At 44.7% G+C, this 14092-nt stretch overlaps 1 long non-coding RNA gene across 1 annotated transcript; it reads left to right on the top strand.

Annotated features, from left to right (window-relative positions):
- Positions 1-5758: 5758 nt before the first annotated feature.
- LOC118477028 (uncharacterized) lies at positions 5759-8066 on the top strand. Its single transcript, XR_004857973.1, has 2 exons — positions 5759-6051; positions 7029-8066. It is a non-coding gene; the product is annotated as an uncharacterized lncRNA (long non-coding RNA).
- The last annotated feature ends 6026 nt before the right edge of the window (positions 8067-14092 follow it).

Raw genomic sequence — 14092 nt, 5'->3', positions numbered from 1 at the left:
ACTTGTTAAAGACCCTATATGCCCTTGTGTTTGAGTCATAACCAAGTAAAAAGCCTTCTACAGTTTTAGGAGCAAATTTAGATTTTCTACCTCTTTTAATAAGAATGAAGCATTTGCTACCAAAAACTCTAAAATATGAAATGTTGGGCTTTTTACCGATTAGGAGTTCATATGATGTCTTCTTGAGGATTCGGTGAAGATATAACCGGTTGATGGCGTAGCAGGCGGTGTTGACCGCTTCGGCCCAAAACCGGTCCGGTGTCTTGTACTCATCAAGCATGGTTCTTGCCATGTCCAATAGAGTTCGATTCTTCCTCTCTACTACACCGTTTTGTTGTGGCGTGTAGGGAGAAGAGAACTCATGCTTGATGCCCTCCTCCTCAAGGAAGCTTTCAATTTGAGAGTTCTTGAACTCCGTCCCATTGTCGCTTCTTATTTTCTTGATCCTTAAGCCGAACTCATTTTGAGCTCGTCTCAAGAATCCCTTTAAGGTCTCTTGGGTTTGAGATTTTTCCTGTAAAAAGAATACCCAAGTGAAGCGAGAATAATCATCCACAATTACAAGGCAATACTTACTACCGCCGATGCTTATGTAAGCGATGGGGCCGAATAAGTCCATGTGTAGTAGCTCCAGCGGCCTGTCGGTAGTCATGACATTTTTGTGTGGATGATGGATACCAACTTGCTTTCCAGCTTGGCAAGCGCTACAAATCCTGTCTTTCTCAAAATGAACATCGGTTAGTCCCAAAATGTGTTCTCCCTTTAGTAGTTTGTGAAGATTCTTCATTCCAACATGGGCTAGTCGACGGTGCCAGAGCCAACCCAAGTTAGTTTTGGCAATTAAGCATGTGTCGAGTTCAGCTCTTTCAAAATCTACTAAGTATAGCTGACCCTCTAACACACCCTTAAATGCTACTGAATCATCACTTCTTCTAAAGACTGTAACACCAGTATCAGTAAAAAGACAGTTGTAGCCCATTTGACATAATTGGGATACGGAAAGCAAATTGTAATCTAATGAATCTACAAGAAAAACATTGGAAATAGAATGGTCAGGAGATATAGCAATTTTACCCAAACCTTTGACCAAACCTTGATTTCCATCCCCGAATGTGATAGCTCGTTGGGGATCCTGGTTTTTCTCATATGAGGAGAACATCCTTTTCTCCCCGGTCATGTGGTTTGTGCACCCGCTGTCGAGTATCCAACTTGAGCCCCCGGATGCATAAACCTTCAAAACAAATTTAGTTCTTGACTTTAGGTACCCAAACTGTTTTGGGTCCTTTGGCATTAGATACAAGAACCTTGGGTACCCAAACACAAGTTTTGGAACCCTTGTGTTTGCCCCCAACAAATTTGGCAACTACCTTGCCGGATTTGCTAGTAAGCACATAAGATGCATCAAAAGTTTTAAATGAAATGGCATGATCATTTGATGCATTAGGAATTTTCTTCTTAGGCAACTTAGCAAGGGTTGGTTGCCTAGAGCTAGATGTCTCACCCTTATACATATAAGCATGATTAGGGCCAGAGTGAGATTTCCTAGAATGAATCTTCCTAATTTTGCTCTCAGGATAGCCGACAGGGTATAAAATGTAACCCTCGTTATCCTGAGGCATGGGAGCTTTGCCCTTAACAAAGTTAGACAAGTTCTTAGGAGGGGCATTAAGTTTGACATTGTCTCTCCTTTGGAAGCCAATGCCATCCTTGATGCCAGGGCGTCTCCCATTATAAAGCATGCTACGAGCAAATTTAAATTTCTCATTTTCTAAGTTGTGCTCGGCAATTTTAGCATCTAGTTTGGCTATATGATCATTTTGTTGCTTAATTAAAATCATGTGATCATGAATAGCATCAATATCAACATTTCTACATCTAGTACAAATAGATACATGCTCAACAATAGATGTAGAGGGTTTGCAAGATTCTAATTCTACAACCTTAGCATGCAGCATATCATTTTTAGTTCTAAGGTCAGAAATTGTAACATTGCAAACATCTAGTTCTTTAGCCTTAGTAATCAACTTTTCATTTTCTACTCTAAGGCTAGCAAGAGAAATGTTCAATTCTTCAATCCTAGCAAGCAAATCATCATTATTATCTCTAGGAGTGGAAATTGAAACATCACAAACATGAGAGTCAACCTTAGCATTTAAAATAGCATTTTCATTCCTAAGGTTGTCGATTATTTCACGGCAAGTGCTTAGCTCACTAGATAATTTTTCACATTTTTCTACTTCTAGAGCATAAGCCTTTTTAACCTTAACATGCTTCTTGTTTTCTTTAATTAGATAATCCTCTTGGGAATCCAAAAGGTCATCCTTTTCATGAATAGCACTAACCAATTCATTTAATTTTTCTTTTTGAGCTATGTTAAGGTTGGCAAAAAGGGAACGCAAATTATCTTCCTCATCACTAGCATTGTCATCACTAGAGGATTCATATTTAGTGGAGGAGTTGGATTTAACCTTCTTCTTTTTGCCGTCCTTTGCCATGAGGCACTTGTGGCCGACGTTGGGGAAGAGGAGTCCCTTGGTGACGGCGATGTTGGCGGCGTCCTCATCGTCGGAGGAGTCGCTTGAGCTTTCGTCGGAATCCCATTCCCGACAAACATGGGCATCGCCGCCCTTCTTCTTGTAATACCTTTTCTTCTCCTTTCTTCTTCCCTTCTTGTCGTCGCCTCGGTCACTGTCACTAGATATAGGACATTTAGCAATAAAATGACCGGGCTTACCACACTTGTAGCAAACCTTCTTGGAGCGGGACTTGTAGTCCTTCCCCCTCCTTTGCTTGAGGATTTGGCGGAAGCTCTTGATGACGAGCGCCATTTCCTCATTGTCGAGCTTGGAGGCGTCTATTGGTTGTCTACTTGGTGTAGACTCCTCCTTCTTCTCCTCCGTTGCCTTGAATGCAACGGGTTGGGCTTCGGATGGGTCGCCAAGCTCGTTGATTTTCCTCGAGCCTTCTATCATGCACTCAAAACTTACAAAATGCCCGATAACTTCCTCGGGGGTCATTTTAGTATATCTAGGATTACCACGAATCAATTGAACTTGAGTGGGATTAAGAAAAATGAGAGATCTTAAAATAACATTTACCACTTCGTGGTCATCCCACTTCTTGCTCCCGAGGTTGCGCACTTGGTTCACCAAAGTCTTGAGCCGGTTGTACATATGTTGTGGCTCCTCCCCTTTGTGAAGCCGGAACCGACCGAGCTCCCCCTCGATCGTTTCCCGCTTGGTGATCTTGGTGAGCTCATCTCCCTCGTGCGCGGTTTTGAGTACATCCCAAATCTCCTTTGCATTTTTCAACCCTTGCACTTTGTTGTATTCTTCCTTGCTTAGAGAGGCAAGGAGTATGGTTGCGGCTTGAGAGTTGAAGTGCTCGATTTGGGCTACCTCATCCTCATCATAATTCTCATCCCCTATTGATGGTACCTGTACACCAAACTCAACAACATCCCATATACCTTTGTGGAGCGAGATTAGATGAAATTGCATTAAATCGCTCCACCTAGCGTAATCTTCACCATCAAAAGTTGGTGGTTTGCCTAATGGGACGGAAAGTAAAGGTGTATGTTTGGAAATGCGAGGGTAGCGAAGGGGGATCTTACTGTACTTCTTGCGCTCTTGGCGCTTAGAAGTGACGGAGGGCGCATCGGAGTCGGAGGTCGATGTTGATGAAGTGTCGGTCTCGTAGTAGACCACCTTCCTCATCCTCTTGTGCTTGTCGCCTTTCCGATGCGGCTTGTGGGAAGAAGATTTTTCCTTCTTCTCTTTGTGGTGAGAAGAAGATTTCTTCTCCTTCCCTTTGTTGGAGGAGCTCTTCTTCTTCTCCCTCCTTTTGGTGCGGGACTCTTCCGATGAAGTGCTCCCGTAGCTTGTAGTGGGCTTTTCGCCGGTCTCCATCTCCTTCTTGGCGTGATCTCCCGACATCACTTCGAGCGGTTAGGCTCTAATGAAGCACCGGGCTCTGATACCAATTGATAGTCGCCTAGAGGGGGGGGTGAATAGGGCGAAACTGAAATTTACAAATATAAACACAACTACAAGCCGGGGTTAGCGTTAGCAATAATAAATGAGTCCACAAGAGAGAGCGCAAAACAAATCGCAAGCAAATAAGGAGAGTGACACGCGGATTTGTTTTACCGAGGTTCGGTTCTTGCAAACCTACTCCCCGTTGAGGAGGCCACAAAGGCCGAGTCTCTTTCAACCCTTCCCTCTCTCAAACGGTCCCTCCGACCGAGTGAGCTTTCCTTTCTTCTCAATCAACCGGGAACAAAACTTCCCCGCAAGGGCCACCACACAATCGGTGCCTCTTGCCTTGGTTACAATTGAGTGTTGATCACAAGAGCACAAGAGAAAGAAAGAATGCGATCCAAGCGCAAGAGCTCAAAAGAACACGGCAAATCACTCTCTTTAGTCACTAGGGCTTTGTGAGGAATTGGAGAGGATTTGATCTCTTTGAATGTGTCTAGAATTGAATGCCTAGCTCTTGTAAGTGGTTGAGAAGTAGAAAACTTGGATGGCAATGAATGTGGGGTGGTTGGGGTATTTATAGCCCCAACCACCAAACTTGACCGTTGGCTGGAGGCGTCTGCTCGATGGCGCACCGGACAGTCCGGTGCACACCGGACAGTCCGGTGCCCCTGCCACGTCATCACTGCCGTTGGATTCTAGCCGTTGGAGCTTCTGACTTGTGGGCCCGCCTGGGTGTCCGGTGCACACCGGACATGCACTGTTTGATGTCCGGTGCACCGGTATGGGCAGCCCTGACGTCTGCGCGCGCTGCGCGCGCATTTAATGCTGCGCAGAGAGCCGTTGGCGCCGCAGAGAGCCGTTGCTCCGCTGTCACACCGGACAGTCCGGTGCACACCGGACAGTCCGGTGAATTTTAGCGGAGCGGCTGCCGCGCGAACCCGAGGCTGGCGAGTTCAGGAGGCCGAGCTGCCTTGGAGCACCGGACATGTCCGGTGCACACCGGACAGTCCGGTGAATTATAGCGCGCCGGCTTCCGAGAATTCCCGAGAGTGAAGAGTTGGAGTCTGAGTCCCCTAGTGCACCGGACAGGTACTGTTTACTGTCCGGTGGCACACCGGACAGTCCGGTGCGCCAGACCAGGGGTGCCCTCGGTTGCCCCTTTGCTCCTTTATTGAATCCAACACTTGGTCTTTTTATTGGCTAGATGTGAACCTTTTGCACCTGTATAACTTATACACTAGAGCAAACTAGTCAGTCCAATATTTGTGTTGGGCAATTCAACCACCAAAATTATTTAGGAACTAGGTGTAAGCCTAATTCCCTTTCAAGAGTACACCAAGTATTCCATGTCTTTTTGTTGAGGAAGTATTTGCGGAATCCAGACCATCAAATCGAGCTAGAGCCGATTCTTGTGTAGCAAGAGCAGACTCTAGAGTGTCGTCTGCTGCGTATCTTAGAATCCTAGGAGCTTGAGGAGCTGATGCGGCAGAAGTACTCGAACTTTTCTTTATGTGAGAGTTTTGTTGATTCATTAACCTTTCTTTTGTTGTTCCGATAGAAGCGTCAGAATTCGAGGTCGAATTCTTTTTAAGAGGGGTAGAGTGTGATACCCGGTTTGCAAAGAAGAGAAGTTGGGGGTTGTTCTTTTTGTTTTTTTTCCTCATCCGGTTGTTGTTTTGGGGATTTGGGATTTTGTGGAAAACATTCGCAACTAGGGCAGTAGAATTTATTTGGTTTGGCGTTTGCCTTGCGGTCGGGAGCTGTCGCGTGGGATAGTTGGGCCGCAATTGGTGTTTCGGCCCATTAACCCTCCCAAACCCTAGCCGCCACCCTCCTAACTACCCCCCCCATGTGCAGCCGCCCCCCCACTCCTCCTTTCCCCTTGGCCGCCCCCCCCTGCCCACCTCCTCCTCTCTCCATTGTTGCAGCCACCAAAACCCTAGCCGCCCCCCCCCCAATCCCCTCCTCCCTAGGTGCTACTCCGTGCCGCTCGAATCATCGTCTCTTGGTGCGAATCTCCAATCGTTTTGGTGGAGGGATGAAGGGAGGAAGGAAAAGGGGAGAACCCAAGGTGGTTTTTCTTTTGTGTTCATTCCTTGTTCATTTGCGCTGCGATTCAATTGATTAGATGTTGCGTTTGCGATTGGATAGAGGGGGGCTGTCCAGAATTTTGCGTGGTGGATGAACAGCGGTAGTTCCAGCAGTTTTTAGTTTTTTTCGTGAAGATTTAATGGGGCTAAATTTGGGGATCTTGTAGAACTTTGTTTTATCTTTCCAACGAGTATTTATGCGCTCAATTTAGAGTTATAAATTAAAAGTTATCATCGTTTGAATCCGGGTATGTGGCTGTCCAGAAAACAGATTTTTCAGAGTGATGAACAGCAGCAGTGTTAGCAGTTTCTGGGGATTTTTCGGGAGCAATTAGTGTTGATCAGTATGAGAATCTTGTAGAACTTTGTTTTATCTTTCCAACGAGTATTTATGCGCTCAATTTGGAGTTATAAATTAAAAGTTATCATCGTTTGAATCCGGGTATGTGGCTGTCCAGAAAACAGATTTTTTCAGAGTGATGAACAGCAGCAGTGTTAGCAGTTTCTGGGGATTTTTCGGAAGTAATTAGTGTTAATTAGTATGAGAATCATGTAGGGCTTTTTCTTATCTTTCCAACAAGTACTTATGCGCTCAAATCGGAATTATATTTTAAAAGTTATCGCCGTTTGAATCCGCGTATGTCGCTGCCCAAATCAGAAAAAAACAGATTGCAGGGTTTATTTTGTGGACCGTTTAGAGGTAAGTAGATGTTAGAATTCAATCAGGAGTTGTATACAAAACTTGTGGGGAAATTTATGTAGTTGTCTCTGAAGTTTTTGTTTATCATCACTGCTGTCCTAATTTTTAAGTTATGGAATTGTTAAGCAGCGCCGCTGCAGTTTGGTTAGTGAGGGGAGAATTGTTACCGCGGCGGGGTTTGAGATTGCGCGTAGGTGCGGTGTTGTCTTTGAGTTTTTTTATGTGAATTTGGTGCACTAAGTTGGGTGTCAAAAACAGGTGGTGGACTTCCGGATTGTTCTTAGGGATTTTGCCCGAACTTCGGTAAAGGCAAGTAAATACAGTGGTGGTTGCTACCGTTTGGTTTGCATCCTATTCCCTGTCATTGAGTATGCATAAGTTTTAATTATGTTAATCATTGAATTCTATGATGAAGTTTATTTGTTTGGAAGTATTAATTCTCAATTTTTCTAATATTGTGGATGATCATAATTTGGTAATGATATATGTGGTTGATTCCCATCTGGATGAAGTGGAAGTGTCTTTTTGAATCATGTTATATGAAGTGTTGTAGGCATGACATGCACATCGCATCCTCCATCTTGCATTTTGAAGTTATGTCGTGATCTTATGGTCCGACCGTACCGATACATTTTTAGCATCGTACGTTGCCCGAGAAGGGGTACGATGCGGCTTCATATCCTTAGAGGTATGAAGGCAGAAGTCATCCTTGCATTTGCAGACATTTGCACTCATGAGGAATATATGAAGTGTGACATTACTATGTTACTATTGTGGTATCTACCTGCGAGGTGTGGTAACTAGGTGCGTTGTACGTTGTATACGTGCTGCACCTTCGTAATAAGAAGGTTGTGGAATTAAGTGGTGGTAAAACAATGTTCTTATGTGGTTAAACTGTTTGATATTATTTTACTTGCTGAGATGTGTCATCTCACTCTTGCATTACTCAATGCAGGTACTTGATATATGTTGGGAATGAGGGGAGTAGCAGCACGTCCACTTTCACTCTCACAATAACGCTGCCCAGGCGCAGCCATGATTTAATTAGAAACCTATTGTCAAAGGAAGTTTGTTTATTTTTTTTTATATGGTCGTGCGCACTGGTTAATTCAGTTCAGGTCGTATGTTTACCTTTCCTTGCTAGCCGAGTAATAATACTTAGTATGTTTTAGTCATAATATATGTTTGTACTCTGTTGCTCCCTCTTTTATGCAATCTTGCAAAGGGGATGCTGCCGAAATTTTATGTATGGACGTTGGAAGTGTAGTACAGTAGCATACCGGGTTGTTTGTGGAACCTGGAGTGTTACAACATGTCTTCTAGGATCTGGTTGGTTCTCTCAGTTTGACCAACTGTTTGCGGGTGATAAGCTGAACTAAACTTCAAGTGCGTACCCAAAGCTTCATGCAACTGCTGCCAAAAGTGAGAAGTGAATTGGGTTCCCCGATCAGACACTATCTTCTTTGGGACGCCATGCAAGCATACAATCCGAGACATATATAATTCTGCCAACACTGCACTATTATAGGTTGTCTTGACTGGTATGAAATGAGCCGCCTTTGTTAAATGGTCCACTACTACCCAGATGGAGTCATAACTGGCATGAGTGTGAGGCAAGACGACTATAAAATCCATCCCAATCTTATCCCATTTCCACTGAGGAATCTGCAATGGCTGCAACAAACCTGCGAGCCTCTGATGCTCTGCCTTGATTCTCTGACAACTATCACTTCCTTTTCATTCCGTACCACCAGAATCTTTTCTTCAGGTCTTGGTACATCTTCTCGCTGCCAGGGTGTATGGAATAAATTGTCTCATGAGCATCCTTGAGAATTAGTTCCTGAATTGATTTGATGTCAGGAAGGCACAACCTATCCTTAAACCATACCACGCCTTCCGAGTCTTCCCGGAAATCCTTGCCTTTCCCATCTAAGATCAGATATCAAATTTCATTGACCTTCTCATCATCTTTCTGGCCCTTCTTGATATATTGTTCTAGAGTGGGTTCTAGCTCAACTGTCACTCATTGAGTGTTGTTCAGAAATCCGAGACTCGGTCTGTCGAATTCTTTTGCTAGCTCATATGGCATCAGATGAGCGGCCATCATGTTGACTTGGCTTTTTGTGCTCAAAGCATCTGCAACTACATTAGCTTTGCCTAGATGATAATGTATCTCCAGCTCATAGTCTTTGATCAACTCCAGCCATTTTCGCTGCCTCATATTTAACTCTGACTGGGTGAAGATATACTTGAGACTCTTGTGGTCTGTATAAACATCACACTTCTGCCCATATAAGTAGTGCCTCCAGGTGTTCAGTGCATGAACCACTGCTGCTAACTCTAGATCGTGAGTGGGGTAATTCTTTTCATGAATCTTCAACTGTCGGGATGAGTGCGCCACTACTCTCCCCTTTTGCATTAACACACATCCTATACCTGTGTACGAAGCATCAAAATACACTAAGAACAACTTGTGAACATCTGGCAGAATCAATACCGGTGTTGTAGTCAATTTCTTCTTTAATGTTTCAAAGGACTCTTGGCACTCTAGGGTCCACTTGAATTCGAATTTCTTTGCCAGCAAGGCTGTCATTGGCCTCGCAATCTTGGAGAAACCTTCAATGAAACGCTGATAGTATCCAGCCATTCCAATGAAACTCTTGATTCCCCAGACATCTTTTGGTGCTTTCTAGTCCAGAATAGCTGCTACATTCTTCGGATCCATGGCTAATCCATCTCGGTTTATGATATGACCCAAGAATAGGACTTCGCTGATCCAGAACTCACACTTATTAAGCTTGGCATACAACTGACAATCTCGTAGCCTTTGCTATACTTTCCTCAAATGCTCTTCATGCTCTTGCTCATTCTAGGAATATATGAGAATATCATGAATGAACACTACTATGAACTTGTTGAGGTAGTCCATGAACACACTATTCATCAAGTACATGAAGAAAGCGGGCGCATTCATCAAACCGAATGACATGACGATGAACTCATGAAGTCCATACTTAGTGACAAATGCGGTCTTTGGTATATCCGAAGGTCGGATCCTGAGCTGATGGTAACCTGACCTCAGGTCTATCTTCGAGAACACACTGGCTCCTCTCAGCTGATCGAATAGATCTTCAATTCTGGGTAGAGGGTACTTGTTCTTGATAGTGACTTCATTCAGAACTCGATAATCTTTGCACATCCTCTTCGTACCATCTTTCTTCTCCACAAACAACACCGGGGAGGCCCAAGGCGAGGTGCTGGGTCTGATGTAACCCTTCTCCAATAACTCGTCTATCTACTTCTTGAGTTCCACCAATTCTGGTCTGGACACTCTATAAGCTCTCTTAGAAATAGGGGTGGTGCCAGGGATAAGCTTTATAGCAAATTGAACTTTTATTTCAGGTGGCATGTCTGGTAAATCCTCGGGAAACACATCCGGAAAGTCTGATACTACTTTGATGGCTTTCGGTGGGTTGACTTCCTCAATATGGGTAGTGATCTGGTGACAACTTCCTTTCTTTGGTCTAAACAAGATCAACTCCACTAACACTTCTTCTCCTGACAAGGACACTAATCTCATAGTCCTCTCATCACAGCTAAGGCTTGATTGATATTTGGTTAGCCATTTCATCTTAGGATTACATCTATGGTTACATCCTGGGTACCCATTACTATCAGATCAACGGGGAATTCTATCCCTCTTATTTGAACTCTTGCACTGGGGAAAAATCTATCTGTTTGGGTTCCCCCACCAATTGAACTAACCCTCATAGGTGGATACATGGGTGCTACTGGTATGTTGTGTGTTTCTACCCATGATGCAATCACAAAAGAATGTCTTGCTCCAGTATCAAATAACACGTTTGCAGAATGAGATCTAACTGAGAACATACCTAGTGCCACTCCTGGGGTCTCCTGAACTGTGTTGGCCTCCAGGTGGTTCACCTTTTCGTGCTGGGCACGAGGCTGCCCACGGTTGTTGGCTCCTTACTGGGGTGCATTCTGTCTTGTAGGGGTATTAAGAGCTGACTGCTGCTGAGCTGCTTTCTTTGGGCAATGATTCATCTAGTGACCTTGTTCCCCACAATGGAAACATCCGCGGCCTCCTCCTTGCGCTGGAGCTGCTTGGCTGCCCTGATTGGTTGCAGGGGCAGGAAGGCGAGGTGCCTGGTTGTTCTAGCGGTACTACTGCTGCTGCTGAGGGAACTGCCTCTGGTACTGCTGCTAGTGCTAGCGCTGGTGTTGATGCTGGTGTCCTTGAGGGTGACTCTGCTTGAACTGCTGGGGTGGGTTGCCTGAGAAACGGGGATGGCTGCTGCTGCCAGCCTGAGATCCATCAATCTTGCGTTTCATGTCTTCCATCTCCTGGCGGTTCCTCTCGGTCATTATGGCTCTATCGATCAGATGCTGGAAGGTAGGCAAAGTATGGTTCATCAGCTGGTAGTGAAGGGGGTCAACCAAACCTCTCAGGGAACGGTACTGCCTCTTGGCATCAGTATTGACATCCTTAGGTGCATAACGAGATAACTGCAAAAACTTGTCCCTATACTCACTGACAGACAGAGGACCTTGCTTCAATGCCAGAAATACCTCCTTCCTCACGATCATCAATCCTTCAGGTACATGGTACTGACGAAAGTTGTTTCTAAACTCCTCCCAAGTGATGGCTTCAGGGTCTGCATGGGTAGTGAGGTAGGACTCCCTCCAGGACTGTGCTGCTCCCCTTAGCAAATGAGGATCATATAACACCTTCTCACGTTCGTTGCACTGAGCGGTATGCAGCTCCCGCTCCACTGTGCATAGCTAGTCTTCGACGTCCATGGGGTATGCAGAATGGGCAAAGACAGGGGGATGACCCCTCATGAACTCTGCACACTTGTCTCTAGGTATCCATGGCATCTACACTTGCATCTGAGGTTGAGGTGGGGGTTGTTGCTGCTACACCTGTTGCATAGCTGCTAGAGTCTGCCCAATCGCTTGGAATGACTAGGTTTGCATTAGAAACATCTGCTCAATAGTTATCGGGGGTGGTGGTGGCAATTGCTGTTAAGGTGCCTCATCTTGGGGTGCCTGCTACTCCTGCTGAGCACGCCTTCCACCTCTGCGCCTATTGTCAGACATATGGAGAAAGCATACACACATAAGATTTGACTTTGTAAACTTTTAGCATAAGAAAAGATATATAGAAGTCTTCATAATACTAAACAAATGAGCATCTTCACTAACTCTCAACATAGCCAAACACAGCTTCTCAGATAAAGAGGAAAGTGGAAATAAAAGGTTACCCAACTAAATGACTAACTTTATTAATAACTACACCAAGTTGCAGGGGATGCTCACACCTTGGTGGCAATCATTACAAAGATCCAACTTCATCATGAGTTAATCACGACAAGCATCAAAACATATGATAAGCAAACTAAAACTGACTAAGACTGACTAAGACTCTGACACTGATTTAAACATTATTATAGACTCTGACTTTGTCGATCTATGGCTCCAAATCTATCTGGATCCTACAGTCAGGGGTGCCTTAAGCATAACAACCATGGGGTGGCAAGCGGTAAGGGTGCTGAATCCCGATAGGAGCGGGGGAACCACCCTCTTAATGGCGACGCGCCGCACGCTCAACACGCAGTTCCATAATCTCTGCCCGAGCCTTGCCCAACTCGTCAAGGGCGTGATCCAGCTCGGTGTTGAGCACGGCGACCAGGTTGATCATGCTGCTCATTCTAGGATTGCTCTCACCAACTGGTGAGACAATCACACCTCTGGCATTGCCGGTCGAACAGCGCGGGTAGTACTTCAGGTCGAGGCCGTCAGCTACCCTACTAAACAACGAACAGAACTGCAAAAGTGTACGTCGGGCAGCATCTTGCATGGCTACCTCGGCAGAGTCCCCCTTAGTGATAGAATAATGCTCTGAGAAGGCCTCTGCACCCCGGAGATCATCACCAAAAGACATCGTAAGCATAAGAGTGAGAATAGAACTATATGACCAGCAAGTTAATCAAAAGTAAAGTAAGATAAAATTTTATAAGGTGAGTATTGTTGGGGGCCTTCGTCTTCAGAAGATCCTCAAAAACATGATTTAACAATGTTTTCCAAGTGTAATATATGTATAGGAACCTTCGGAATCAGAATAAAACTGTACACAACATGAAAAACATGGTCGAGATGAAGGTTGATGCAGCTCCGAAGCTACACGCAGGGGAGCTTCGACTCAGCGGTAGAAAAAGGAACCGACTTAAAGGGGAAAAGGCTATCTAGTCCTCGTTGGATTGTCCTTAAGTCAATAATAAACATAAAGGGCATCAATGTAATTTTACACAGGCTACGCCCTGTGCCTATAAATAGATGAATAGTACCCCCGTACTATTCACGCTGACTTGTAATCACTCATGCGTCACGCTTGGACTTTGGCCTTCTGTCAAGCCGAAGGTACAAATGTAATTCAATATTGTTTCTGTTTATCCATAATAATAAAATAAAGATATATTAATAATGTCATATGATTATTTACATTGTTTCTTATATTTCATATGTTTCTTCTCTCATTAACATAAACTGCACTGAAGGTAAGTCCTTCATGACCTTTGTTTAAAGATCATTATATCCTAAGGGAAATAATGCTTCGAAGGACGAAGGATATTAACCTTTAACATTTTGTGTTGTCTTGTTCTTAACTTATAGCATTTGAGAACAAGTCCCCAACATTGGCGCCCACCTCCGGTGAACCCATTTCCACAATCTTCGGCAAAGCATCAACCTTCGTCATGCCACCAAAGAAGATAACAGCGCCAGGGGCTGCACTGCAGCCACTAGACACAAACCAAGACTCTCTCTCTTCGAGAGACCAGAAGCCAAAAGAGGAAGGCCACCAGTCCAACACTTCAAGAGGAGTTGGACCAGGAGATTAGGGACCTAGAAATCATTCATCAGCAGGTGCAAAGGAAAAAGGAGAAGATGGCTTGGTTGGCCGACCTTCAGAAGAAGATCGACGAAGCTACTAAGGAAGTGTGTCATCTTACTCAAGATTATCACAACTAAAGGCCCAAACACCGGGAGCTTCATCAAGAGGGCTCATTCAACAAAGATGAATGGTATGATGATTTTAATCATAGTACCTTTACTTTTGATGATGCTTCTCCCCTAGCGGCAGAATTGCAGGCTATCCCATGGCCACAACCCTACAAGCCACCTCAGCTACCCATGTACGATGGGCACTCGGACCCAAAGCAATTCTTGATGAGCTATGAGGCAACAATATCCTCATATGGAGGCAACACAGCTGTCATGGCGAAGTCATTCGTCATGGCAGT

Source organism: Zea mays, chromosome 4, assembly GCF_902167145.1.
Source record: "Zea mays cultivar B73 chromosome 4, Zm-B73-REFERENCE-NAM-5.0, whole genome shotgun sequence".
Taxonomy (NCBI): Eukaryota; Viridiplantae; Streptophyta; class Magnoliopsida; order Poales; family Poaceae; genus Zea; species Zea mays.
Note: the sequence above shows the minus strand (reverse complement) of the source record. Positions and strands in the feature narration are given on the sequence as shown.